Here is a 26,419-nt window from a genome sequence, read left to right on the forward strand (position 1 = left end):
AGGAAGAACGTTGGTCGACGATTAAAATTACCGTGCAAATAGACCACGCAAGCTCACCGGGCGAGCAACGATGAGCGATTAGCCGCGTTACTTATCGGCGTGCGAGTCGCGGCTACGAACAAAGCGGCGCGATCGCAGTCGTTTCGCGTTGAAATTAACGGGACGCCGGTTCTGCGCTACCGGTGTGCGCGCACTCGTGTCAGGAAGTAGTGCATAAAACGTAACTCTATACTCCAGCGTTGTTGGAACGGCGTTCCATCGGTGCAACAACTACAAGTGCGTGAGCCAACCCAGCTACATAATATCACAATGTGGTCCGCTTGTAAACACACGTGGGACTGCCGGGGGCTGGCGCATAAAGCTGCCACAATAATGCATTGTAAAGCGGTAGAACGAATAGTCGGTGGGAAGGAGGTAAGAGAAAAAGGAAGGAAAGGGAAAGAAAAATCAACGGAAGAGGCAGAGAATACGCCGGAAAATGAAACGAACGATACACTTGCTCGCGTTTATCGTCCTACGTTCGAGTTTCGCTACGAGTCTACGATACAGGATACATTGTACAAGCACTGAATATGACGGGATTCTTCTCTCTCTTTTTCCTTTCTCTATGTTCTAGGGTTGCTTCGTTTTTAGTTTCGTTCGAGTTGTTTCTCTCGTGGTTTCTCGTAGTAAAAAGCAGAATTATTAGGTTGAATTATATATAGATCTATATAATTTAAAACGTACCATGGTCTTTGCGTCGTTTTTTCGTTCAATCTTATATATATATATACATATATACTCTTTTTTATGAAAAAGAAGAATTGTTAAGCATGTTTTATCGTAGATTAATAGTTGAATGGTTCGCGGCGATAAGAAAGCAGCTGCAATATTTAAATTGTATTTATTGGAAGAGAAAGAGAGGTATATATCGCGTGTTCAACAGCGCACAAGTTTATTACTACGAGTATTAGCATTTTCAAAGAAGAGGTAATCTATAGAAGTAAGAGGTGATCGGCGGTCGAATGTGAATCTATAAGCGCAAGGTAAATAGCGCCCATAGAGCTATAAGCGCAAGAGTGGATTTAAATAGGTTATGGGTTTCTTGGAAGTGCAAGATCGTAATGAAGGCTGTACTTCCATGTTTTATTACTACCAACTATTTCTCTAGGTCAACGTTACTACACCACCAGGTTGAAATAATTATTACACGTCGTCCCAAGATGGTACTTTAAGCTCTCGCAACTTCAATATTTGCAAGGAAGATATTTAAGTACGTTCTCTTCCCTCGTCCCATTACCGCAGAAAAATCGGAGAGTAAAGAACTGCATCGTCGAGGATCAAAGGTGTCGTAAAATCGATCCTTCCGCTATTTTCCACGCTGCAATCCGGAAACCTATTTTTCTTGCAACAACGACCCGCGTTTCGCTCGTTTTTCATCGGTTTCTCAGCGGACAAACGTCGAACCGGCCACGGGAAATGGCCGCGAATTCAGTTCCATCGAATCCGAGAAGAAAACAACGGAGAACGAAACGCGGCGTCCCCGAAATTCACCTAGCAACCACTCCCTTCCCTCCGTTTTTTTCCTTTCCACCTCCAAGTTCTTTTTTTTTCCCCTCTCGTTTCTTTCCTTTTTATTTTACTCGTCCGTCCAGATACACTTTTGTTTCGCTCCGTTTAATGGTCCTGAATTTTCAGAATGTCTCCCCGGGGGCTGGCTGAAAATGAATTTCACGTAGCGAAACGCGACGGTGCATCGACCCCGCGGGCCGATCGATATTCTCCACGGTCGACTCCCGTGAACGCCGCACCGGCGAACGCATACAAACCTTCGCCCGGCAGATTTCAATTTTTATCCCCTGTAAAAATTGCTTATTTCTCGACGAGTTCCGACCTCCTACGTGCAATCGTTCCGCCTCTTTTCGTTTTTAGTCGCAGGCACAGCTAACCTACCAGCTACCGACGACCGACGTACTGGCGTTCGCCGAGAACGCGGCACGTCGGATATTGTTGGAGCGAGCTTGTTGGAGAACCAAGCGAATGCTTGTTCCGCGTAGTCGTTACTAAAATTTGTCTTTAAACCGATTTAAACTTTTGGAGATACTTGACGAATCGATGTACGTATCCCTCTGCTCTATAGCAGCGTGTAGAATTGAGGCGATTATGAACAACGAAATTCCCTAGGTACGCGCTTTATGGAATATAATAAAGCTGTTCAACCTTTGATTTTCCAACTTTCGATACACGTCGTAGATTTTTCTCTGAACTAAATACGACACGGTACGGTAACTCGATAGTTATGCTACAGCAAAAGCGCGAAATATCGTCGAAGTTAAAAATTTGCAATCTTTCTTGAAAATTAATTTTCTCCTCCGTTGAGTAATGAAGAAAAAGGATTTGCGGATTCGTGTTTGGCTCGCAAACATCTACAAGAATTGCCGATTTAAGGTTGCGACATGGGAAAAGGGTTGAAATTTTTTGAACGGTGTAATTTGAGAGAAAAATTGTACAGAGTATGCTGATGCTACAGAAGTCTTCAGTGGTCTCTAGGGTAGAATCTATCGAAGTAAAAGGAATTTTATGGAGATACGCAGCACTAATCTCGAATTAATCCTTTAACGATGGTCTTCATGGGGCGAGAAGTTTAGCAATATTTATAATTAATAGAATAAACTTCTTTTTTCTCTGTCAGCTGAAAGGAAATAATATGCAAGATGTTTTATTATTTTAATCGATACTCTAGTTGATAAGTGGAGGAATAAAAATTGAATAACTAAAATTAGTAGGAAACTTAAATCGACTGGATGACTTTTAGTAAGTTTTTCTTTCGTTTCTTAGAACTTAGAACATGTAAAGAGCATGTACGCGGCAATTTTAGTTTCAGATAAGTACATAGCAGGCTATCTAAGATTATAGAGATTACCGAACACGCGTAAATCTTCTGAAACAATCGGCTGCGAGCTCCAACCGATTTTAACGCATTATCTATGAATGCCCTGTTGGCGATCGAAGTGGAAGTTTTAATTGGGCGGGGAGTGGAAAAGGAGAGAACAGAGAAAAACGAAGGGGAACAAAACCACAGGAAATCCACACCGACCGCGTTTCGTTTCCTATTTCAAACTCGGAAAAAGAAAAAATTTCTACGGTACAAAAATATTACTTTTCACTTATACCTTTATCCGAGAGAAAAATGAAACGTTATTGGAGAAAGGGGTTATTCAAATGTTATTCATCGTGCGAAAATATATTATTATGTGTAATTATTAATATAATATAACTACCGTGATATAATTAGCAAATTTAGAGATTTACGGCATAAAAATGAAGAACAATTCTTTGGAATAATTTGAAGTCTGATTATTTGTGGTTTAGAAAGGGAGAGTAATTTTGTGAAAAAGCTGGCAACGAAACTCGAATATCTCCATGCAGAGATACATTGCAATTGTTGAAATACGATTTGGCACGTTCCACGCTCGTTTTAACCACCTCCCACGCTAACGATTTTCAAAAACTGATGCCTCTTTCTTCGCTACGTACAATCTGTTCGCGATACGATGCCAACCCTCTGACCATGTTACCTGTTGATGCAGAATCCCGTTGTTCTATTCCCTTCCATCGACCTGATCGCGTTCCCTCGTCAATTTCGTACCACAACGACGTCATTCATTGTTCATCTTCCAACCCTTCATTCCTCAGAAATAGAACATTTATTCGAATTTAGGCGTACAATATACAGAATGATTTGTGCAACTGCAACGAGTCGTATTTTTCCGACTGCAATTGCAACGTTTTCGAGCAAAAAGATAAACGATTCCGAGAGAGCTACGTTTTTATGGGCACATTTTTTTCACGGCAGTTACGATGTATGCGCAGTTTGCAATTGTGCCATTTCTGTAAATAAAAACGTACGTTTCAGTTTTATATAGATCCGATCGTTCTCGATAGGCCGTGTAAAAAGTTATTAAAATAAAGTGGATAAAAAACGATCAGTTGACGAGATATTTTGGATGAATATCCTTATTAGGGGAGATTAGTCAAAACAGATAAATCTGCATGTATCATAACACTTGTGAAAAAGATATGGCAATAAAAATGTTTGCGAATCATGTTACTATAAAATCTTGTTCGGATTGTAATCGGAAAAGAAATATAATTTCTTTCAGTTTCACGAATCAGTTCGCATATTTTACATATAATAACAATTTTTATCAAATATATCGAAGCCTACGATTTGCCCAAACCGTGAAACCGTTCTTAAACAATGACGAGAATTATTTCCTAATTTTTAAGGTTTCTAAGAACTCTGTACGTCGTTCAGAAAATTTAAGGGGCACTCGGTAGACTTTTTGGTAGCCACTTTTATCGAATCGTTATATAGAATTTTCGAACGTGTCAGGTCGCTTTGGATACACTGGCAAATCCTCTGAGCATTATGGAAATAAGACCGTGTAGCGGGAACGGAATGGAGTGGCTGCCAGACCGGGCCGATTGATTTTTAAAGTGTCCGCCATGAGAGGCTGTCGTGAAAATAAATCTACCATTGGGGCTAGTTCGGAATGCAGAATTCGAATATGAAGAAAAATTCTCCACAATCTTTGCTACGTCTCCAAGCTGTTGCCAATTTTATTCTTCAGAAAAATAACAAACGTAGTTACGCGTTCTATAATATACCGCTATTTAAATATAATTTGTTTGTCAATGATAAATTTACGCTTAACTAATACTATTAGAATCAACATAATATAAATTATTATAATCCAAGTTACTGTACCACGCCAAATGAAGTTACCTAAAATTCTTAAGGAGAATTGATTGTAAATAAACTACCAAATAAAAAGAAACTGATACTGTGGCAATTCTATTTAGAAATTACAAGAATATCGGTTACGTTCCATTTCTTCGCTATTGAATTTAATTTAACTTACTAATGATAATTTTATGCTACTGCTATGTTATCGATTGTTGGGGTTGAAGTTGACTGATTGAAGACCGAGTGGATGAATTTGTAATAGAAAAGTATATTGAAATAATTAAAGGTATAAGTATAATGTATAAGTTTATGCTCATTCAGATCCTTACTCTCTTAGTGTTACTAAACAATGGATTGATTACGTTCATATATTTATAGCAAAAGGACATTACCAAAAAAGTCAAGCTTGGGCTAGAGGCTACAGGCAACATAAATAGAAATCTGTTTATTAGTTCCTTTGCTCCTAGATCTTGCAACCCAAAACATAATGCATATTCAAGGGTACAATAATATGCACCGCTCCTTATTTAGAATATTTTCACGTAATAGCAGTTTCCAGGTCACGGATAAACATAAATAAAGATGTAGAGTTTTTCTTGAAGTAGTTACTTCAACATCGACTAAAAGAGAAAAAGGAAATTGATGATCTCTCTGTTGAATCTAATTCGATAATCCGTGATAAGAATCTTACACTAATCGATCACGTTTTATCGAACAGAGACGTTAACGAGGCAAGAATTACCATCTCTAATTAAAGAAATGTTACTTTCCAAATAAATGTACCATGAATAATACTCTATCGGATAGATTTCTGAATGGAAGAATTTTAGCTGAATAAGTAGATAGAAAAAGATGTTGAGGCATTAATCGAGCACTGTTTCATCGAGATACAGGGCTTAAAGCGTTCCCGTTCGCTTATTTCTCATTTTATTCCGGTACGCTCGGCCAGCCTGCGTGAAAGCTCGCCCCTAACTACGAGGGAGAGCATAACGGTAGCAAATTCAGCCTTAACAGCCTAATAAGAGCACGGCTATTAAAGCGTGAAATGACAAATGCTTTAATAAGCCGTTCCATCCGCCTTCGCAACATCCCTCTATCTCTACGAATATTTTTCAAAAGGAATAAACAGAATTTTTCATTATGCAAGCTATATCTGAAAATATTGTTTACCGTTTATCTCGACTCTTCTTTATCCACAGAATCTTATTATTATTAGAAAATAATAATAACTAGAACGAAGCCACCATACCACGTTAAGAAGCAGTTTAACCCTCCGTCGATATTTATTGAAAACTTTGTGTCCAGAAAATTCCCCTGATCGAAACCAAGATACCAAAATCGAATGTTATCGTTATTAAAGAATAACCACTGCATGGTAGCAAAACTCATTCTCATCTCTTCGTAAATCTCAAACTTCTGCCTAAATCTCCACATTCACCATTTTCCTTATTAACAGCTAAGCTGCAAAAATCTGATCTCGCCGATATTAAAAAATAATCCTCGCAACCAGAACACAACGTGAGAATCTATTTTCATCCTTTCATCGATCCGAAGCGCGATCTTAAATCTAAAATTCTCCATCTACAATTTTCTTTGCCAAAGCCATACACGTTTGCTTCACGAGTGTCTATGCAAATACCACCCTCAAATCCGGCCAAGATTTTACCTAGAATCATTTTAAGATTGTCATCAGTACGTAAATTATCGAGGAGAGAGGACCGGCGCGTATATAGGGTGTCTCGATTAAATGAGATCACCTAAATATATCTGTCTCGTTTACGATTATGTGAAAAGACTTTTTAGTAAAAAGTTAAACTACTTCAAGAGGAACGTGTAATGGGCGGAAAGATCTTTCTCACGGGATTTCAAGGTTATTGCTGTATTTTTAAATGGAACTCTGTATCTTTTTATTCGTCAATCTATGCGTTTTTTTTTCTTTTTTATTTCTTGCACAAAAAAATTCTTGCGTTCGAAAATGTTTAATTTAACAGATTTAACCTGAATTTTCTAAAACTTGGTGTATGAGAGACGCGAAGTTGATATTCTTCTATTTACGTTTGCCTTGTCTCTCCTGCATTTGACGATATTAAAATTGGAATATCTTGTGAATCTATGCATTTTCCGACGCAAGTACCTTAATACTTCTACACACAGAGTAAAAGGTCACATCCACCGATGTAAAAAATACATAGAGTTCTATTTAAAGCGTTACCGATGAGCTCAAAGTCTCCTTAAGAAAAGTGAACTTAAGAAAAAGTTCTTTCCACCGTTACATCGCCCCTTGAAACAATTTAACTTTCCTCTAAAACGATTTCTCGCACAATCGTAAATAAAGCAGATATTTAGTTGATCTTGTTCAGCTGCGACACCCTGTATGAACGCGTCTTTCTGCCATGACTGCTGCTCATATTTTAAAATCCCTTTCAGCCCTCCGAAAGGGAGGCTACAGCCAACCCTGGCCACACGAAAATCAGGACAAAGAGGCATTTTGCTGTAACGTGATACATCACGTCGCGAGGGTAGCAAACACCAGCAACGAGGAAGGGGTACGGGAAGAGGAAGAAGGAGAAGAGGAAGAAAAACGAAGAAGCACAGGTTTCTCTGTGCCGCCGATTTAATCCTGCCGCGAGATTCTACTTTCGACGCCGCTTTGCGAGATATCTCCTTGAAGGAGACAGCTAGGCGAGGATTTCAGGGCATTAAGGGTTGTGAGCTGTTCACGAGCTTTTAAACTCGCCGCTCCGATGATAACGGCACGCTGTTTCCCTTCGTTTCCCGTGTGTATGAATATCATAGTGCTTTCGCGATGTTCGAGCTTCGTCGGGAATTCAAAAACTCTACGGAGAATTGAATCTCTGGAGTTTCTTGAAATATCCGATCGAATGTGTCTATTTCGACCGTTCGCGGAGAAATAGCACGTCAACGAGAGTCGTAGATTCTCGTTACGATTAAATAATCGACGCCACAAACTGATCGATCCTCTTATTTCTGTTACGATAATAGGGGTGGTTCAAATGAGTTTACACTGATTTAACAGGTATAAATGAATGTTTGTTCAAACAATTTCTTGACTAGAGAGATATAATTAAGTTTCGATCGATAGACAAAGTGCAGAGTACGAGACGTAAGCTTAGATGATGACGGTTCAAAAAATATTTTGAGACTGACTTTCTGTGAAGATTATGCTGCGGAGGAAAGCTTGCGATGGGTGGGTCTAACGCACGGGACCATCGGATTTGTTGGTGACAATTTTGGTTAGGAAAGTGAGTGCAGTAGACATTGCTTCTGATTGAACCATAAGAAGGTTGGTGGACTAGGATGGGCCTTAGCCGCCCTCGATAGGAAGCTGCTAGTGGTAAGCATGATACGTGAGAAAAACTAACTTTCCCCTGTCAACCCGTAGTAAACAATATACTGTCAGAAAACGATTTCGTAAAGAGATGTTTGTTCGGTCTGAAGAACTTTAGCTAGAAAATTCCTGAGATTTATGGTATGTCCTTCACAATGTTTAATCCTTTGGGAAAGAGAATTCTACAGATTCGAACATTTTGTTACATAGACGAGGAAGGATTTGTTATTTTGTAATTGCATGTGTGTAATATAATTTCACTAAGTATTCGGGAAAATGAGAAAGTGTCGCAGATAGGATACCGATTTGTAAAAAGTATTTGAGACACCTGTTATAACAAGTTTTAAGGGATATATATCACGAGCTTTTTATAAAACTTCCTGATACTCTATTAATATTATAACGAGGCACGACTACCGATATAGATCCACGATATTGTTTTATACCTATGAGAGGGACAGCAATTTTATTAATATCTAAAGAATATTCCACGATTCGTTGCTGTAACAATAATAACAAAGAGGAAAATCAGTGCAGCTTCTTTCGTTGAAACGATCCTCCTTTACGAGTCCTCGACTACGTATCTTAAAAGAACTTACCCATTTACTGTGCAATAAAACGGCGGCTACTTAAGAAATCTATTACATCCTCTTTTTTATAATTTAACGAACTGCAAAAATAAATTCTTCAACCCCTAAGAGCGCTGTTCATCACTCGTTAAACGAAAGTTTCTCGTTCCTAGTTTCCTTTAAAGTTAAATGACCATAAGAATAACCAACCGTACAAACGTTCTATGTGTCCAACGAACCACGAAAATCCATAATCCCATGTCTGTCAATTTTTGTAATTTACAAGTCCAGTCGACAAAACGTATTGATCGATCGCAAAAACAGAACTTCCCACCGATTAGCCAACGGTTCTTCTTTGAAAACTCATCGCTCAAGTTATTCTATTCCGTCCAAAGTATCCATAAAGAAATATACCGAATACCCTGGCAAAAGACTCGCCACAGGTAAACCATCCTGTATATCGACGCGGAATCGATGAAGCCCCGTTTACGATTCTGCCATTGGTCACGGACATGAAATATGGTCGGGCACGAGTGCACGGAGCCAGCTGTAGGTTCCATGGAAACCCGGGACAAGCCACGTTATTACTGTTGCCTGACATTTGTCTTCGTCAGACGTACGTATAATATCGAGCGAAAGGATCGTTTGAGCGGAGAAAGGCACAGGATCGCGATTGACGATGGTCGTGAATACACGTGAGGATCAATTTTTATAGGAATGGAGGATCGATGTGCCGAAAGAAGGCAGGGAAGCCACGTCTTTGGATGGCGGTAAATTGATTTCGTTGAGACCGTGGTTGACTGTATACAGGTGTGATGCACGTCGAAAGGGTAAACCGAGACGTCGTTGGCTAAAGGGGTGACACGACGTCACATTTAACTTTAACCGATGTTATTTTTACGTCTAACGTGAACACACGTTCGCCACTGAAAAACGGATGACGCAAAACGGAAAATTCCGATCGAGGTTGCTGGACTCTTGGCAAACTTTCGTTACGATGAAAATGCTGTGCTTTCCTTTTTCTTTTACTCTATTTTCAAAACTTTCTCCATTATTCTATTTTGCTCGTTCGAGCGTAACGACGAGAAGAGAAATTTGAGATTGATTTTCCCCAAGAAGTAGCCTAATTCTTCTTTTGGAAACGAAAGATGATCATAAACGATGAAGGAGTTTTAATAAGTCACAGCCATAAAGATCGTCTTTCAGATACACTGTTTCTCAAACGGATACCTAGAGTTTAATGATCATAAGAATGATCGCATATTGTACAGGCGACTTAAATCTACATTGCTATCGTGTATACTTAAGCATAAACGTTCTTTGTATATTTTGATGAAATTCACAGACCACTTAGAGGAATCGATCGAATTATCTGGATACTCGCAACAAGTATACGTAGCAACATAGTAATATTTTAAAGGGTCGTAAATTATATGGAAGTCGTAAACTTGCATGATTGCGTGATTGGTTTGTCAAGTAGAACCCCGAAGATATCGTAATCAAAGCAGAGGGGCGATAATACGAAGCTGAGATATAACAAAGGCAAGATTCAGCCAGAACACGATTTAATATTCCCCAGGGAGCAAAAGGATTTTACAACGGTAATATATTGAGTGGAAAACATTTGAACAAAGTTGTGTAGTGAATTACGCGAGCGTTTGAACGAAGGGAATTTAATCAAGTACGGCATTCAATATGTTCAAGCTCTTGTTCAATGAACCCTCTGTTCCTTAATATTTCTTCTTTGAGTTCTCAGAAATATATATCTTTCTCGGCAAATTAAAATATACCGAAATCTCTGTCACGTTGCAGGAGGAATATTTCAAGCGAAATATTTTCATAATTAAACACATCTTTCTCGTATTTAATTTCCCTCGCACTATTCGACATAATATAACGCACAGGTTTCCATGGAGAATTTTTCTGTCGCGTTTTACAGCTAAAAATAATACGAAAATATCGAATAAGCGAAATTTTAAATTATAGGAAAAATGTCAAACACGAGGAAAATAATAATAATGATATTATGATACAGGATAGAGAATGGATAATCCAGATTTAGTAAATTAATTAATTCTACAATGTCTCGTTTGTCAAATAAATTTAACGATACTTTGATATTAAATTTATGTCGGCGAAGATGCAAAATAACGCTTCTATACAGATAAAACGTAATATCGATGCACCGTTAAATTTATTGGCCAAATGAAACATTAATTCTGCAATCAAATTTTACATTTCAAATTCTTACTTCAATAAGTCGATACTCGAAGATGGTATCCCGCTGGGGATAGTCATCCACATGTTATTTAGCAATTAAGTTAGAAAAATTTACCAAATGTCCAGCTGGACAAATTATAAAGTACAAATTAAATAATAAAAACAAAATAAGTCGATAAATGAGACAAACCCGTCGTTTGTCTCTTCGTTTCGTGTCATATTAAACAAAAATTCTTTCACGCTTCATACTGTTCTTGTAATTCTGTGAACATTTCTAGACATTTCTGGCGTTTCTGTTGAAGTGGGTGCCACTTCAAGGAAAAGCTAAAATTCTTAGAAAAATAGTCAACGCCCCATGGTACGTTACAAACGAGGACATACGGAAGGACCTGGGAATATCAACGGTCAGAGAAGAAATTAGCAGATACGCAGAAAAATACGAAGAAAGAATAGCAACACACCCAAACCGGCTAGCTGCGGAAACGATCAACATCTCAAACATGGAAAGAAGACTGAAAAGGAAACACCCCGCAGACCTTACAAAGGGTATAACCTAACAAACGTGGTATCCTGCTGGGGGTAGCCACCCACATGACAATCAAACAGTTAAAAAATTCTATCAAATGTCCAAATTGGACAAATTGAGAATGTAAAGAATTAAATAAAAGGAAAAAACTTCAAGGAAAACTCCGACTTCGGAGCTCTTTTGTAAAGTAACGCTACCAGCGTGCGGATCTGCTTTAGCATACACATTGTATTTATACTTAAACTTACTTAAATATATTTCTATTATACATTCATCCACTATTCCGAGATAAAACCCCAACAGTTTCGTTATTAGATCTTCATAGTTAATGGTTTATTTACCTTGTCTTTTCATCCTGCACTTCCGTAAATTTTTTTCTTTTTTATCTATGAAACACATTGGCGAAATTTATTCAAACACTTACGAAACAGTCTATGTATAAGTTTCCCTCTTTTTGCTGTATAATTTATTAAACGCTGCTACGTACACGTGGTCAATCCCGAAGGATTACCCGAGCGGAGACGTTAAAGACATTATGTATGCAGGTAGTTACTGGTCATTAACCTCGAAATGTAAGCGCATTCTGATTATTCTCCTATCATAATAATTGATACAGTTCGTAGCAGCTTCTAATAGACGTATTTATACCTATTAGCCCGACAACGATAATAACACGCTCTTCCACGGAGTGGCTATTAAAGCAATTTCACAATTTCAAACGAGACACTGCCACTTTTCTACCTGTCCAAGGGCTCTTCTTCTTCTCGTGGAAATAATAAACAATATTAGCCGCTTAACAACGAAGAATTATCGCAGATTACGCGGATGCATGGAAGACCAATTAATAATCGAGCGATAAAGGGAACTTGTACGATAGGGGCGAATTATGAGACGCTCTTTTAAATTTCATCCCTGAAATTATATCAAGATCAACATTGTCTTCTTCAAAAATTTAATTTCACTAAGCATTGACTGTAAACTCATTTTCTATACGAAAAACAAATTTATACGATGATACATAATAATTAACAATGTTTCATAATACTCGAAACCATCGTTGCTCATTTTTCTCCTGTAAGTCATCATCTCACCTTTTAAATCAAAATCTACGAATCCTCGTCTTTAAAGATATTAAATAGTAGTATAGTACTGTTGTAGTATAGTTTATTTTCAGCCTGCTGGCAATAAAATGAATAATTTACTCCTATTTCATTTAATAATATTGATAATTTTCCCTATTATCTTCCATTCTCGCTTATTCAGCTATACACACAACCGTATTTTATCCTCGTTTTACCAATTTTATCTACTGTCTATTATATATCTAACTCGTAAATATTCTATATGTCTATTATCTGGTCCATGAATCTTTATCTAATTGCCTCATTTACCTGTTTAACTAGATACCCTCGTCCGCTCTCTCTGTTCTTTTCTTTTCCTTCTTTTCTACTTTCTTCGCCCAGTCTACGGTCTTATCTTCTCCTTCTTCGCTGACTATCACCCCACGCTAATAACCCTCTCTAATTACCTACGCTCTCTTGTCACGCGCTAAAGACATTAAATATACGAATGTATATTTCCATACTTCTAATTGTACTTTGTGTAACTTCGCACTTATATTCCATCTATCTTTATTACTGCAAATCATCTCTATGAACGTATATCTGTATAAAATTTTAATTGTGCCTTGTGGCCTATGTCTCTACTTATATTCTACTACTATCCTATATTATACTACGTAAACTCAAAACTATCTTCCTATCATTCTGCAATGTCCATGTTACCACGACCGGTCCCGCTCAATCACCAGTGAGACAATTTACCGAATGTCCAGCTGGACAAATTGTAAAGTACAAATTAAATAATAAATAAAAACTAGTCAAATACGTTAAACATCTAAGAAATCCATATTGAATTTTCGTATGTAATACACATGGCTGCAAAGCATCTCACACGAGCGCACGGTATTTTAAATATCAACTTCCCAACACTCAGCTATTGTACATCGTGTCTGTCCTACTCGATTACCGCTCGAACAGGCAGCAAACGCATTCCAGCGCCCAAACATCGTTCTGCAGACATCGCCGAAGACATTCACGGTGTATCGCGTGTAACAGAATCGTTTCAGGCCGAGCACGAAAGCTGACTGCACAATATTTCCGCGTTAACGATAACATCGACAGCCGACGGAGAAATAGAATTTCCCGGTGAATGGAGGGCGGATCGATTCAGGCAGGCCGATTAATTCCACCTGTGCATCGCCGGGAGAGAACCGAGTTTTCCTTCGATCCCCTTCGTCGACCATCGCTACGATCCCCGCGGGCACTTGCTCACCCGCTCCTCCCCCTTTGCTCATCCCTCCCCAGGGATTGTGTATGCGTTCACGGGCCATTAGTCCCGACAAGCACATCCTATAATGCCCGTATTCCACGAAGGAACGACCAAATCCTGTCAGCTTTTCCGAAAACAGCTCGAGGATCGTCTCAAAGAGCGACTCATCGACGATTTTGCTATTAATACGTTGATGGTATTACACGTTGCTACGGTATGTGGTCATTGGCGATCCACGTTGCAAAACTTTTTAGAGTTACTCAAGCAAGATAAATTTTATGGGCTGAAAGATTCTCAACAATGCGAATGATCTTAGATGACGTCAGAGGCGGAAAAGTGCGCAACTTAACCCTCCGGATATCGTGGTTGATCTGACAGATGCATGTTAAATCTGATTCTAAATATGTATTTTTTAAATATTTATATGTAATTAAATATGTATTTTTTTGAAATATTTATATTTATTAAGTTTGTATTTTGTATTAATTCCAGTACAATCAAAGACATTTCATATATTTATACGGTCTTCTCGCAAAAGCAAGCACCGCAGCATTGATTTCAAGTTAGATATATAGGAGCTTTTCCGGCTACGATCTCCGCAGAGTCAATATCAGGTTGTCCGAAAAGTTTCTTTCGTTTCATAAGGTAATAAAAGATGAACAACAATTTCTGTTTTATATTATTTTATTGAATTAGGTATGATCCATTTCGTTCTATTTCTATTATTATGTTCGTGTATAATTCAATAAACTAATATAAAACGAAAAACATTGTGCGTCTATTATTTCCTTACAAAACGAAAGAAACTTTTCGGACAACCTAATATTTTGCAAAAATTAAACGTTTCGTTGTAAAAATAATTCGAAAAATATTTGTATAAAATTCGCCTGGCAGTGAACGCGTTAAAGTGTATCTCTGCCACGGTAATATGTCGATAATGATCGAATACTTTGGGTAAATTGGAAGAAATGACCTATTAATTGGATTATTTCTTGCACAACTATGAAAGAGATTGTTTAGAAGGCTCGGGAAATTATAGGAAAGTTTTAATCTGTTAAAAGAGCATTAAATCTCGTTAAGTGAAAAAATAAAGTTTCCTAAGTCTCTAACCTGTTAAATGGATTATTTCTCACATAAAGTTCCCGAATTCTCCACCTAAATAAATTACCAAATCCAAAATGTCGATACTTCACGTGACAAATCGACTGAACCTTCTCAACTAACGCGTTGCCTTGCCACGGTCATAGACAAATAGTTAAATAAGTATGTAAATTGATTAATAAGGTTTATCGTATAAATGCGTTTCCGATATCTTATTTTCCTGTATCTTCGGTGCCATTTTCCGCCCCCGTGAGATTCCGTAATTACGTTTAACGTCTGTTTGGAAAATTGAATGAAAGAATCGAGGAAAGAATTGGGCTTCGAGTACAATATAATAGATTAAAAACAGAAACCATTTCGTTTGTGAAGCGAAAAAGAAAAGAAAGAAGGAACGATGTCCCAGGTCGGCTGATCACGGGAAATACGATTGCTTTCGCGGCGTTTCCGGGATTCGATGAAAGACGATTTTTCTACCGGATGAAGAGGATAAGGTGGATGGGCGGTGCTGGTCTAATCTCGAACACAAACCGTAACAAGTCGACAAGGGAGTTCGCGTCAATTTTACCTTTCTCATCCTCGAACTGGCAAAATAGAAAGATAATCCCGCGGGTCTGGTCCGTTGACAGCGAAGTAAGAGGAAAATCGCTGGAGAAGACGTGATTTTTCAACGTACGGAAGAAAAAAAAACACGAGAGAAGAAATCTTGGAATCTTATTATATCCTAATTCCACGTTTAGTTTAAGTTTATCGATTTCGATCGATTCAATTTGATTAAAAACATGCTGTTAATTCTTCTTCTTTCTTTCTCTTCTTTTTTTCTCTTTTTTTTTTTTTTTTTTTTGATGAATCTTTTTCGGGTTTTGGTTGAAGCCTGGTTTTCTAGCAAATCTACTCGATATTTCATTTCAGACCGTGACGGGTAAAGAAAGAAGCTAGGAGATGCTGACTAAGACCTCTCTCTACGTCCTCTATCTAATCTTCTTTATTCGAGCCATCAACCCTCTGTTCATCATCCTCTTCGTCCATGAACAATGAATCCGACCATTTAACCGACGAAGAAGTGCTCAACAACCGCGTGAAATCTTCCTCGATCGTCTCTACGATCCAGTTAATTGTCCCTTCATCAAGAGATATTTTAATGACTTTTCAAGCGGCCTCTGCCACAGCTTCCCCTATTCCAAGTTCCATCATTTTTCCATACATTTCTATGCATTTATGGGAAACTTAAAAGTGCTAGAAAATGTGTACGTATAATACGTAAAAATGTATAAAATATCCAAAATACAGCACTCGTAGTTTGGTAAGGTTTCCAATATCAAAATACAAAACTAAATGATAATGCCATGATACGCAGCAGGATTACTTGCTGCAAAACAAGTGATTCGTGTAGCTAGTATAACATCACTGAAATAGCATTCTACTATTATTATAAACATTTCTAGTTAAATATTTATTTGGCACAGCTTACAAATTGTGCGTAATCTTCGCACAGGCCCACCAAAAATTTGACTCTCGTCCTGTCGATGCAGGATTACTTCGTCAAACATAAATAGATATCCTGTTCTAAACAGCTTTATCTAGAACCTGTGACTGCGGCCTCAAGCAAATCTCCCGTGTCGAATTTTTATCTTATGGCAGTAGCGTATACGAAGTCTCGGTATCAACCATCGCGAAATGTAACAGAAAATTGAACCCATTAACAATTTGTTCAATTTGTGGAACATCCCACACAGGACTTCTGCGGAGAAATTCAACCATTTGTAACGTTTTATACATTTATTTCTTTATTATAAGATTTAAAATTTATCATTTATTTATTTATTATTTATTTTATTATTAGAGATAAATTTTTCTCGCGATGTGAATAGTAAGTCGCCATCGAATACGCAACGATACATCGTCGTTGGTATTTTTCGCAAATGTTGCTAACAACGATGTATCGTTGTTCGACGCTAAAAGTGTTAATATGTGAAATGAATCTCTGCCTACGTCATGCTCTTAATTATTTTCATAAAAATATCACTTTGCATGAATGTGCGCAGTCCATCAATGAGATTTTTAAACGACGTATTATTAGCACAGTATTATTAGCTGTTTTCTGAAGCGAAAATTACCCGAGATACAATGATTAACTCGAAAATTATTAGAGTTACCTGTATTAGAATTATTAGAATTAAAAATATTAATTCGGTAAATAGATTCAATTTCTTCTACGTATGATAATTGATAATTGTCGATAATTGTTACTACGTTACAAGCGACGGCGATTAAGATCGCCGCTAAATGTTTCACTATCATAAAACGATAGCTGCAGGAACTTCCTTTTGTTCTCCAGTTACATCTTTCATCATGAAGTTCTCGTTTCTTCGATCATTGAAACAGACAGAGTCGGATTTATTTGTTGATGAACGACACTTCCTGTTGACATAGGTGTCAAGTTCTACGGTAACGCGACCGGCCGGTGAATATCGATTCATCTCCACTTTGCCTCGTTTCCAATCTGACTTCATTCAAAGTCCTTTAGAATCCGCACATGCACAACAATATAGCGGCAAAGTAAAGCGGTCAATGATCAGCGATCGATGGAGTGAAACGTGTGATACTCTGACCTTTTCTGCTTTTTATAGCTGAAAGACTAGGATACAAAATTAGAATTTCTTTTCCCACTGTTTTTCCACTCAGAATGCAATCTACAGGCAGCTCTTCGTTACTGCCACGTCTCTTACAAGTTGAAGCGACTCTCGTAGATAATTGTTTACTTCGCACATGAACAAAGAATTCTCTTCTTTCGTCTATTTCAGAGATTAAGATACTTAAGTCCGTAACTATCTCAGAACTGAATCTCTTTTTCAGATTACGAGCTATATTTATTTTTTCTTTTTTCTAACAATTTTCTATACAAAATATATAATACGCTAAAATTCAAAATCAGTTTTACCGAAGACGAACACGTTTCTCTGCAAGTTAATCAATCATTTCTATTAAAATAACTTTGCGTAGGTGCAACACCGTGTATGAAAGAGATTGTTACTCGTGGCCTATTATAATACATTGCATAAATTGCTGCAAGAAATCTGCAATAAGGATTTGCTGGAATCCTAATAATTCCAAATTTTATGGAAGGAAGGAAATGGTGACGGTGGTAGGGTGAGCGCAAGGATCAGAAATTCCGGTCTGATTCTGGCGTTTCGAATGGGAAGGCAACCGTTTGAAATATAAAGTGCTTACACGCGGGCTTTGCCTGCATAATGGCTCGTTTGTGCGAGAAATGGCTGCAATTTCGAGGGGAATTGCGGGACCACGGGTAATCTGGAAATAAAATCTTGCGAATTCTGAACTGGTTGCAAAGGCAAACAGAGAAAGAGGCTGAGAAATGAAAAAAAAAGAACGTACAAAGAGGGAACACGGTAGAGATTTGGATAAAGCCTTCCGTTCGTCGAAGGATTAAACGGCGAGTCGTGTGTCCGTGTACCGTTGAAGAGCGAAACGACCGGTACGCGATACGTTGCCGGTGGTCGCGAAAAAGCTCGGTGAACACAGGCGCGTAATTCGCGGCACGACTCGTCAAGAGAATTTCATTTCGCGACCATCCTATAAATTCTCCCCTTTTATCCAGTCGCCGCGTTCGCTCCTTTGAAGAATTATTTCGACCCCGGATCGACCCAACCCCTTCCTCTTCTCTTCCGACCTCTGAAATCCGGAAGTCTGGATGGCATTAAGAGGGAGAGCTTTCGCAGCGTATTCCACGAAGTTTCGATTGTGCAGAGTTTGGGGAATTTTGTGTATGAAAATGCAGATGTAAATAAAGGAGAAAGATAGAAATAAACGAGAAAGTAAATAGGGGGATGAAATGTTGGTTGAAAATTTTCCCCAATCATTGTTTAATTATTAACGATGATTTTGAGAATACACAGTGTCTTCTGAAACATTGGACAACACTGTCTCGTCGTCATTGACCTATTTATCGAGTAGTCCTTTTAAGTAGATTCTGTATTTCTAAATTAACAGTCGATTAAAATAAATCAATTTTACTTAGTTGTAATTTAATTTTAATCTTCGCCGAGTATCAAGAAACTGCAATCGCGGTGGAACCTCGATTATTCGAACCCATGTTATCCGGACGTTGCATTATTCTAACACGGTTCGCATGTAAGAAGTTCGAACTTGAACAAAAATTTGTCTTAACGATCAACGTCTACTACTACTACTGACGATAAGACAACATAACTTGACAAGCAATTAAATTTAATGGTTTGTTATTATACGATGACATATGCTTGGTCGGACGTTAAACGTGTAGCAATGAAAATAAGATAAATAAACGTAATGGGCTACGTTAAGCACAGCACACAGGTAGAAGATAATATTACAAGAGATATCGAAAAAGCTCTCTGTTTCTGCACTGAATACGATACTGACGATCGTAACGACGCTGATATGATAGAATGTTTCCAACTTGATGAAACTTCTTTAATCGGCCATGATGCTAATGTTATTTGAGCTTCAAATAATAAATTGGAACGCGAATATAATGGCAATGATGGTATTTCTCAACGTTTCGAAGTATTCGACGCTTTAGAAATGGGGTTAAGATGATACGAAGCAATGGAAGGAACGTAACTTTTCCGAATTAAATTTGCCAAAAAAAAAAAAATTGTTATTCAGAAGATGTGAAGATTAGGAACCCATCGATCTTTAATCGAATCATATTTAATTTCATTATTTGTACTGCTATTTTTAATATTTATGTTTTCCTTTTTCTTTTTCTCTTTTTTTTTTAATATACAAGAAGATGAACATTAGCAAAATAAGTGTTTTCTTATTCTAAAATTTCTTCATCCGAACATCCCTGTCTTCCAATTAGTTCGGATAACCGGCGCTTGACTGTATTTATCAAACGTTTAGCAATGCGAAAAACTCATTTTACCCGATTAAGAGCTTAAGTTATTAAAATTAATAAATCCCACTAAATATCTCATTTTTGTTAAGGAGTAAACTTTGTCATCGACTGCTCACCATGAACCTTCATCATATGCACATTCCTTTTTAAGTCGACGCGAAATTCAAACGAAGGCGGACAGATAAAGGATTTTCTTTCTATTAAAACGCGGTATCTGGGTAGCTGCAGTCTCGCGTTAATTGTTCGGTCGAATACGAAGCCGGCTGATAACGCGAAACGACGTCCCCATTATGCAGCGTTATGCAATAAACGGCCCGGCCGAGGTAACGTTTCCGCGGAAAACGCGTTCAGTTCGGCCACGTACTGCCATTATTTGAATTCAATTATCTCCGTTTTCCCTCTTGGTGCGCGGCCGAAACTTCGTGCAGCTTCGATCGGGCTATGTATCTACGAGGCACGCGGAGAAAGAACTGGAGGAACGAACAGAGAGAAAGATAAATAAAAATAGATACAAAATATCGACTGATAAAATGGGAGAAAGTAAAACCAACAAAATATAGGGAGAAAATATACGTACGACTCCACGAGGTATAAAAGAAAGAAGTTGAAAATGCAGCGCAAACTATCTGTACAAAATTTTGATTAGACCCGGAGAATTTTTCAGATGTGCTTAACACTAGAACTATCACACCAGTCAAATTGACTGTTCTTACAATTTTATTTTAAAATTCCTACGTCATGTTATATTCTTCCCCCGCAATGATGTAATTACTTTCGCAACGATAACTAAAATAATAATATAATGAATTTTATTTTGTTTTTTATATATTCAAACTGAAAATAATTTTGTATCGAGGCTACTTATATCAATAGCAGACAAAATGACTGGTACTTGTCAAAGTGTAAAAGGGTCCTGCAATCTGTTTATCGAACCCCAATTAATCAGTTTCCTCGTTTTTTACAACTTGCCATATGTTTTTAAAATTTTTACTGCGTATCATTCGACATGATGATATCAGTTATCAGGAAAATTCCGGATCGATCGCTAGATCGCTAGATGCTAACACTAAAAATACCACACTAGTCGAAACCGATTCTACAATTTTATCAATGTGTCAACCCTCGTTTGGGGATCATGGTCCCAGATGGATTAATAATATCAAAAAATGTACCACATAACATGGAATTCCTTTTGTAAGAAAGTAATAAATCAATAAATATAAAAATATTCTGTTATTACGTATTTTTTAAAGACCAGTCATTTTGACTGGTTTTGGTTAGTTCGTGAACTAGAAATAGTTCGTGTTAATTATCTGTAGTTCTGGTGTTAAACGACTGTCTATAAGTTTTCGAACGATTGTTAAATTCTTTATAAAATATCTATCGATGCGTATTTATAGTCTCGTTTTTAACACATAATTTCAACTTCCTTGATCGATGTTCCTTCTTTGAAAAAAAAAAAAATGGATCAAAACGTTAAGCAACCTTTTGTTAATCTCTCGTAAGACGCCTATCGAAGCAAATTTATATAGATATATTTATAGATATTCGATAAAGTTTCTTCTGTGCTATTAATAATTGGTAAACCCATTGCACGATTAAAACAAGAATCGTTCGTCCCCATTCCAACTCTACTGCAAGTAAGTAAATCTATCCATGAGTCATCAAGCGCATACATAGATACTTATGTCATAATGGGCTACAAACTTTATTTAAAACTTATAGACTCCAGTTCTTACTAAGCACGTCTGCGTCTATAGCACAAATTCTACGCGAACACCAGTCAACTCTTACGAATCGCCACCGACATCGAATAATAATGTAATCTGTAAAATCGACGACGAGCCCTTCAACTCAGTGAAGACGGGGACACGAACGAGGAATCCACGTTAACACGACGTTAGGTGAATTAATCACGATCGAGATAAGGAACGTCTTTCTTTCATCTCCCTCTGCACGTTGACCTTATACTAAAAAGAGGAGGTGTATCTTGCGCTGTTTTGCATACGTCGCAACGTTTAATTCTGCACGAGACGCTAATTAATACGTGTCTCGTGGAGAGTCGCGTAAACGTTGCCTTCTAACGCGCTGCAATTAACATGCTACATAATTTAAGCAGCTTCTAGCGTCGTTCACTACAAGATTTCCTTCCCACTTTTCCTTACCAATCCTTTTTTATTCTTATTATCGTCTTACCGGATACGGAAGAGCGTCCGTCACCGTGGTTTCGTACGCAAGAACAGGATAAAGAGAACGATTTTGCACGCTTACCTGAAACAAAAACGAATATATTACGAACAGGTTACAGGGAAAACGCGATAGGAATCGAAATCGCTCGGTGAAACGTGGATTTGATTGGAAAGATTAAGCGGCGGGCAAGCTGCAATTAGTCGAAGGTGTTCGCGCGTTCTGTACCCGATTTTCCGGAGAAACGAGAGACTTCCTCTTTGGCGATGTTCCAGATAGGTAAAGAGAAGAGAAGAGCCTCGACTGCGTGTATTCGCTCTTGTAGGAACGATTTTAATCGCGGAAAGTAGGTTTATGATCGATCGATTTGTATTTCTATGTTTGGAAGAAAAATTTGTGTCTGCAATTACCAGCGGAACTGGATAGATCCGTAATATCGATAAAAATTGATTTATTACTACGTAGCTATTTCGATTCTTAACAGACAGATGTACAGTGTATGTGGTACCAAAGAAAGTAAAATGGAAAAGTATAAAAGACAAGGAAAAAGACAAACTCCACGTATTTTATGAAAATTCGTTCAAATCTTCCAAAATATACCTACTATTACAAATCCATATAATTTCTTTAACTCTGTGTTGCGTTTCTCTAGTGTTAACTTATGTCGAATTCCTTTACTATATTATTATTCAATGGTAGTCCGTATGAAACGTGCAGGCAACAAGATAAAATTATATTACAGCGAACCGCTTCACGCGAATTAACACGATGTTAACTTCGTGTAACTGCCTTTTGAAACTGCACTTTATTCCTCAACCGTGGTCGAGTCAGCTGACAGCTGTCTCCGGACTGACACGTCTCGTGCATCCTGTTTCAACAGTCCTTAGAGGTCGAAAGCAGGGAAATGTACAGGTCATCAGGAACGAAGAGATCTTTATCCTCACGCACCAAAAACGTTATGCCTATTTTATTGAAGATTCCAACGATTTGAAAAAAAGAGATTATTTTTCACGTAGAATAGGATATCAGTGAAAATTTATATATAGTCTTTCATTTAGTTATCCGAGCTGCTCGTAATTGATAATACAAATTTGTAGGTACCAAAGGCGTGAAAATATCTTACACAATGGAAGAAAAAACAACAAGTCTCTCGAGAAAATTTCAAATTGGTCACCTCGACGCTGTTAGGTACCAAGCGTCGAGGGGTGAGATGTTCCCTGGATCGATCGCTCGATGGCACAGTTCCACGGTTCTCGTCACGATCGCCTTTCGTAGTAAATTTAACGAAACAAGCGGTGCTGACCTAAAACACGAGCCGTCGACCCTGGCCGTGTTTCCAAGGCGTTCACGGCGTGTATACGGGGATCGGTAATGGATACGCTTTCCACGCGGCTAACAGGGTTACCTGCTGCCTTTCGTGGCGGTCTCGATCGATCGAATGCCGTCTACATCAATGGAAAGAGAGAGGAGAGGAGAGGAGAGGAGAGCCTATTGGATACGTCGTCGTCATCGACGACAACCCGCGGACTAATGGCTTCGAGTTCAATGGCTGGAGAACGCGTCACCTCGTTATCGAGAAACACGTTTCATAATTAAGCGTAATAGCGTCTGCGAGATTGGCGCGGATCCGCCGCGTGGAAACTGACACGACAAACTTCGCGACGATAATTAAAATCATGGAGAAAGTTTATTTATCAACGAGCGCTAGCAAATCCCGCGCGGAGATCCTCCATTGCGAGACATGAGCGATAAACATAAATGATCGTTTCTGGTCTTTCGTGGAAGAGCAATTCCCAAACTCGACACGTCGTCAGCCGATTCCTCGCTAGAATCGTCTTTGCATTTGCTTTGCGGATTGTATATGTGTCTTTCTAAAAAATATTAACAACGTTATTTGTGTAACACAATTACATTAAAATAACGCGGAACCTCGATAAATGTTGTTCTGTGAAACCGTTTAATGGTCATTCTTGATGAATTGTCTTATCGACGTAGTTTAGACGCCGGAGTAACCTAGAACTTTAACATTTTCCTGGTCTTTTTACGAATCGTTAGGTTTAGTACATCATAATGCTGACGCTTGAAGATCGACGTAGTTCTAGTTTACGCGACGTGTAAACGACCATGTAATCGAGTAAATCTCGATGAAAGAGAAAAACAAATCTTAGACAGCCATTGTTCGTGTGCAAGTATACTGAACTATAAAATGTACTGCACGAAAGTAAAAAAGAGGCAAAACAAGATTTGTGGTGGGTATTTTACACTGATTCCCTTTGGTAGCGAACGCGTTAAGAGTAGAAATCGAACAATATATTTGTAATCGCAGAAAGTACGAAATAATAACGGCAATGGAAGGATCAGCGAGCAACGAATGCAATTTCATAAGACAATAAAACAGAAGCATTTCCATTGCTCTAATGATTCTCTTTATAATAATCCATCATCTCACGCGAACTTCGCGTAAAACTGAGAAAATTCAGACGTTAATAACCCAAGCAAAGTACTCCATCTTCAATTACAAAGGCAGGGAATCTCTGCAATTGTCGGTGTTGGAAAAACCGCGGTACCAGGATGATAACAAACGCGAATGTTCAGTTGAAAGGTAGCTTTCTCAGACGCTTCAAAATTAGCTCGAGGTAGTTCTTAGCCAACTATGTTCCAATTAGAACTGGTTGATAAATTAGAATGAAAAAGTGGCACGATGCTACGGAAATATTGACAATAACTTTTAACATCATTTATATTTATCTCGAAAAGTTAAAGGTTAATAGAAATAATTGTAATTCGAAAATGGAATATTGAATTGATTAGAGTAATTAATTGAAGCAGTAGTCCTGACAACCTTGCTTTATCAAAAAGGAAGCAATGGACAAGAAAGAAAAATACCGAGCTGGAATTGCTAAGAAAAGAATAGAGAATTAAAGATTATAAAAAAAATTCGTCAAACTCGGGAAAATTATTTAACAGTAATAAATAAATTAAAAGCAGAATTATATTATTTATAATATAATTCTTCTCCTCACATTTCCGATAATTAATACGACTCAGACTTGATGCGAATTTGAAACAGTTGTACGTTATATCTTTTATAACAAATTATTTCTTTTGTGCAAAAATCAACTTTAATTAAAAAAATTCGCGTACACACATTCACCGATTCGTATCTCGCTATTCAAATGTTTAAACATATACGCATTGTCTAACGATACCACGTGTGCTGCTCTGCGTAACTTCTGAGAAGTTTGCATACAATATGTGAAGAGCTTGGTGGAAATTAATAAATTCACTTCGTAATATTGCAAAATAACTTTGTGAAAATTCTGGCACGGTTCTTTTTTTTTTGTTATTATTATTTAATTTGTACTTTACAATTTGTGCAGCTGGACATTCGGTAAATTTAGCACGGTTCTTGAATACAATTTTCAAAAAGTAAAACTAGAGCCCTTTTCTTTTCGAATCCGCCATACATGTCACTGTGTTAAAATGCACCGACCTTTGTTATAACAATCTCTCGATAACTGTGAGATTAATCGATTCTAGGTTTTACACAAGCAATTTCTCGTACTCCAAATTAGTTTTGCTCGAAATTCCACAGTAGCATTGAATTTTGAGGTTTACCTAAGAGAACCTTAAATGGGCGACTAGTTTTCGTCGAAACTTTACCACGAACCGCGGCCGCTCACTAATTTTTGCCTTTCAGCCGAACACGAGAAGCTTATAGCAGTCCGCTTTTCGCGTTGTTTGCGCTTGCACGTTCGAAAAGCCGACGACCGGTCAAAGAATCGCGGGGAAAGACGCGCGCTCGTCTACCTTTTTTCCTCTTTCAACCGTTCGCCATTAGATTCGACGGTGAATCACGCGAAATCAACCGTGAAACGGTCGACTTTTAGCAAATTAAAGATGGACGCGGTGCTTTTATTCGATTAAGAGCACGAATCAGCGATTTGAAATCGTTTTAGGAACGAAGGAGGTTGAATGGGTGACGCTTGGGTGACGAGGTACCACCTTTGGATGCTACACGACAGTTGCAGTGTTTTCGAATGGCTGAATAGCGTCTTTGAACACTTTGACTATCGTATCTCTTGCTTTCATTTGATTAGAAACATGAATCGTCAATTCGTAGTCGCTTTGACAAGCAGAAGGATTCGATGCTTAACGACGATGTTGTTTCAGGCTGCTTCGATTTGCTTTTAGGATTTTTAAATAGGTGAATCGTGTCTTTGCACGTTTCAACTACTGCGTGTTCTTTCTTCCTTTTTTAGCTTTCCTTATGTAGGAGTGAACGTGTTACGATTTTAAAAATTTTGAAAAATATGACAAGATTCCTTCCGCTTGGAATCTTTTTTGTGGAGACAATTGCGAATGGAAAAATAACATTTATTGATGAAACGCTCCTAACGAAAAAAGATTTTGCAATCGTAAGAAGTCTATTTTCTCAACGTTCTTTAGAAGCTTAATCTGTTCGAGAAGCAATTTATAGGCCAGAAAAAGATAATAATCCTGTAGT

The 26,419-nt window shown here is 37.9% G+C and overlaps 1 protein-coding gene and 1 pseudogene across 1 annotated transcript in view; one reads left to right on the forward strand and one right to left on the reverse strand.

The window, feature by feature from the left end:
* Positions 1-26,419, reverse strand: part of LOC122566647 (zinc finger SWIM domain-containing protein 8 homolog) — a 108,979-nt gene that overhangs the window by 33,294 nt on the left and 49,266 nt on the right. The window lies entirely within an intron of this gene.
* LOC122566455 lies at positions 310-7,432 on the forward strand (annotated as a pseudogene).

The sequence above is a fragment of the Bombus pyrosoma genome, linkage group LG4, assembly GCF_014825855.1.
Source record: "Bombus pyrosoma isolate SC7728 linkage group LG4, ASM1482585v1, whole genome shotgun sequence".
NCBI classification, from domain to species: domain Eukaryota; kingdom Metazoa; phylum Arthropoda; class Insecta; order Hymenoptera; family Apidae; genus Bombus; species Bombus pyrosoma.